Below are 4,752 nucleotides of genomic sequence, written 5' to 3'. Positions count from 1 at the left end.
TAATGACCAGGCCACTTTTTACACTTCTGACCTACACTACTTTAACCGTTTATTGCTCGGTCATGCAACTTACCACCCAAATGAATTTTACCTCCTTTTCTTCTCACTAATAGAGCTTTCATTTGGTGGTATTTCATTGCTGCTGACATTTTTACTTTTTTTGTTATTAATCGAAATTTAACGATTTTTTTGCAAAAAAATGACATTTATCACTTTCAGTTGTAAAATTTTGCAAAAAAAACGACATCCATATATAAATTTTTCTCTAAATTTATTGTTCTACATGTCTTTGATAAAAAAAAAATGTTTGGGTAAAAAAAAAAAATGGTTTGAGTAAAAGTTATAGCGTTTACAAACTATGGTACAAAAATGTGAATTTCCGCTTTTTGAAGCAGCTCTGACTTTCTGAGCACCTGTCATGTTTCCTGAGGTTCTACAATGGCCAGACAGTACAAACACCCCACAAATGACCCCATTTCGGAAAGTAGACACCCTAAGGTATTAGCTGATGGGCATAGTGAGTTCATAGAACTTTTTATTTTTTGTCACAAGTTAGCGGAAAATGATGATTTTTTTTCTTACAAAGTCTCATATTCCACTAACTTGTGACAAAAAATAAAAACTTCTATGAACTCACTATGCCCATCAGCGAATACCTTGGGGTGTCTTCTTTCCAAAATGGGGTCACTTGTGGGGTAGTTATACTGCTCTGGAATTCTAGGGGCCCTAATGTGTGGTAAGTAGTTTGAAATAAAAATCGGTAAAAAATGGCCGGTGAAATCCGAAAGGTGCTCTTTGGAATGTGGGCCCCTTTGCCCACCTAGGCTGCAAAAAAGTGTCACACATGTGGTATCGCCGTATTCAGGAGAAGTTGGGCAATGTGTTTTGGGGTGTCTTTTTACATATACCCATGCTGGGTGAGATAAATATCTTGGTCAAATGCCAACTTTGTATTAAAAAAATGGGAAAAGTTGTCTTTTGCCAAGATATTTCTCTCACCCAGCATGGGTATATGTAAAATGACACCCCAAAACACATTGCCCAACTTCTCCTGAGTACGGAGATACCACATGTGTGACACTTTTTTGCAGCCTAGGTGGGCAAAGGGGCCCACATTCCAAAGAGCACCTTTCGGATTTCACCAGCCATTTTTTAGAGATTTTGATTTCAAACTACTTACCACACATTAGGGCCCCTAGAATGCCAGGGCAGTATAACTACCCAACAAGTGACCCCATTTTGGAAAGAAGACACCCCAAGGTATTCCGTGAGGGGCATGGCGAGTTCCTAGAATTTTTTATTTTTTGTCACAAGTTAGCGGAAATTTTTTTTTCTTTTTTTTTTGCTTACAAAGTCTCATATTCCACTAACTTGTGACAAAAAATTAAAACTTCCATGAACTCATTATGCCCATCACAAAATACCTGGGGGTGTCTTCTTTCCAAAATGGGGTCACTTGTGGGGTAGTTATACTGCCCTGGCATTTTAGGGGCCCGAATGCGTGAGAAGTAGTTTGAAATCAAAATCTGTAAAAAATGGCGGTTGAAATCCTAAAGGTGCTCTTTGGAATGTGGGCCCCTTTGCCCACCTAGGCTGCAAAAAAGTGTCACACATCTGGTATTGCCGTACTCAGGAGAAGTTGGGCAATGTGTTTTGGGGTGTCATTTTACATATACCCATGCTGGGTGAGATAAATATCTCGGTCAAATGCCAACTTTGTATAAAAAAAATGGGAAAAGTTGTCTTTTGCCAAGATATTTCTCTCACCCAGCATGGGTATATGTAAAAAGACACCACAAAACACATTGCCCAACTTCTCCTGAGTACGGGGATACCAGATGTGTGACACTTTTTTGCAGCCTAGGTGGGCAAAGGGGCCCACATTCCAAAGAGCACCTTTCAGATTTCACCGGCCATTTTTTACAGATTTTGATTTCAAACCACTTCTCACGCATTCGGCCCCTAAAATGCCAGGGCAGTATAACTACCCCACAAGTGACCCCATTTTGGAAATAAGACACCCCAAGGTATTTTGTGATGGGCATAGTGAGTTCATGGAAGTTTTTATTTTTTGTCACAAGTTAGTGGAATATGAGACTTTGTAAGAAAAAAATAAATAAAAATCATCATTTTCCGCTAACTTGTGACAAAAAATAAAAAATTCTAGGAACTCGCTATGCCCTTCACGGAATACCTTGGGGTGTCTTCTTTCCAAAATGGGGTCACTTGTGGGGTAGTTATACTGCCCTGGCATTCTAGGGGCCCTAATGTGTGGTAAGTAGGTAAATGACCTGTGAAATCCGAAAGGTGCTCTTTGGAATGTGGGCCCCTTTGCCCACCTAGGCTGCAAAAAAGTGTCACACATGTGGTATCGCCGTATTCAGGAGAAGTTGGGCAATGTGTTTTGGGGTGTCTTTTTACATATACCCATGCTGGATGAGATAAATATCTCGGCAAAAGACAACTTTTCCCATTTTTTATACAAAGTTGGCATTTGACCAAGATATTTCTCTCACCCAGCATGGGTATATGTAAAATGACACCCCAAAACACATTGCCCAAATTCTCCTGAGTACGGCGATACCAGATGTGTGACACTTTTTTGCAGCCTAGATGCGCAAAGGGGCCCACATTCCTTTTATGAGGGCATTTTTAGACATTTGGATCCCAGACTTCTTCTCACACTTTAGGGCCCCTAAAATGCCAGGGCAGTATAAATACCCCACATGTGACCCCATTTTGGAAAGAAGACACCCCAAGGTATTCAATGAGGGGCATGGCGAGTTCATAGAACTTTATTTTTTTTTTGCACAAGTTAGCGGAAATTGATTTTATTTATTTTTTCTCACAAAGTCTCCCTTTCCGCTAACTTGGGACAAAAATTTCAATCTTTCATGGACTCAATATGCCCCTCAGCGAATACCTTGGGGTGTCTTCTTTCCGAAATGGGGTCACATGTGGGGTATTTATACTGCCCTGGCATTCTAGGGGCCCTAAAGCGTGAGAAGAAGTCTGGAATATAAATGTCTAAAAAATTTTACGCATTTGGATTCCGTGAGGGGTATGGGGAGTTCATGTGAGATTTGATTTTTTGACACAAGTTAGTGGAATATGAGACTTTGTAAGAAAAAAAAAAAAAAAATTCCGCTAACTTGGGCCAAAAAAATGTCTGAATGGAGCCTTACAGGGGGGTGATTAATGACAGGGGGGTGATCAGGGAGTCTATATGGGGTGATCACCCCCCTGTCATTGATCACCCCCCCTGTAAGGCTCCATTCAGACGTCTGTATGTGTTTTGCGGATCCGATCCATGTATCCGTGGATCCGTAAAAAACATACGGACATCTGAATGCAGCCTTACAGGGGGTTGATCAATGACAGGGGGGTGATCAATGACAGGGGGGTGATCAATGACAGGGGGGTGATCAGGGAGTCTATATGAGGTGATCACCCCCCTGTCATTGATCACCCCCCTGTAAGGCTCCATTCAGACGTCTGTATGTGTTTTGCGGATCCGATCCATGTATCAGTGGATCCGTAAAAATCATACGGACGTCTGAATGGAGCCTTACAAGGGGGTGATCAATGACAGGGGGGTGATCAATGACAGGGGGGTGATCAGGGAGTCTATATGGGGTGATCACCCCCTGTCATTAATCACCCCCCTATAAGGCTCCATTCAGATGTCCGTATGTGTTTTGCGGATCCGATCCATGTATCCGTGGATCCGTAAAAAAAACATACGGACATCTGAATGCAGCCTTACAGGGGGGTGATCAATGACAGGGGGGTGATCAGGGAGTTTATATGGGGTGATCACCCCCCTGTAAGGCTCTATTCAGACGTCTATGTGTTTTGCGGATCCGATCCATGTATCCGTGGATCCGTAAAAAACATACGGACATCTGAATGCAGCCTTACAGGGGGGTGATCAATGACAGGGGGGTGATCAATGACAGGGAGGTGATCAGGGAGTCTATATGGGGTGATCACCCCCTGTCATTGATCACCCCCCTGTAAGGCTCCATTCAGACGTCCGTATGTGTTTTGCGGATCCGATCCATGTATCCGTGGATCCGTAAAAATCATACGGACGTCTGAATGGAGCCTTACAGGGGGGTGATCAATGACAGGGGGGTGATCAATGACAGGGGGGTGATCAGGGAGTCTATATGGGGTGATCACCCCCCTGTCATTGATCACCCCGTGTAAGGCTCCATTCAGATGTCCGTATGTGTTTTGCGGATCCGATCCATGTATCAGTGGATCCGTAAAAATCATACGGACGTCCGAATGGAGCCATACCGGGGGCTGATCAATGACAGGGGGGTGATCAATGACAGGGGGGTGATCAGGGAGTCTATGTGGGGTGATCAGGGGTGATCAGTGGTTCATAAGGGGTTAATAAGTGACAGGGGGGGGGTGTAGTGTAGTGTAGTGGTGTTTGGTGCTACTTTACTGAGCTACCTGTGTCCTCTGGTGGTCGATCCAAACAAAAGGGACCACCAGAGGACCAGGTAGCAGGTATATTAGACGCTGTTATCATATTAGACGCTCGCATCTCCAGCCTGCCAGCGAACGATCGCCGCTGGCAGGCTGGAGATCCACTCCAGCCTGCCAGCGGGCACACAATGGAAAAGCCCGGCGCATGTGCAGAGAGAGGAAAGCGGCCGGCTGAGTGCGGGAGCCGGAGCCGGGATTGCGCAGTGACAAGGAGCGCACCGCTCATGGCCGAGACTTGCACGATCCCAG

The sequence above is a fragment of the Bufo bufo genome, chromosome 4 (genome assembly GCF_905171765.1).
Source record: "Bufo bufo chromosome 4, aBufBuf1.1, whole genome shotgun sequence".
Classification (NCBI taxonomy): domain Eukaryota; kingdom Metazoa; phylum Chordata; class Amphibia; order Anura; family Bufonidae; genus Bufo; species Bufo bufo.
This window is presented reverse-complemented; position numbering follows the sequence as displayed.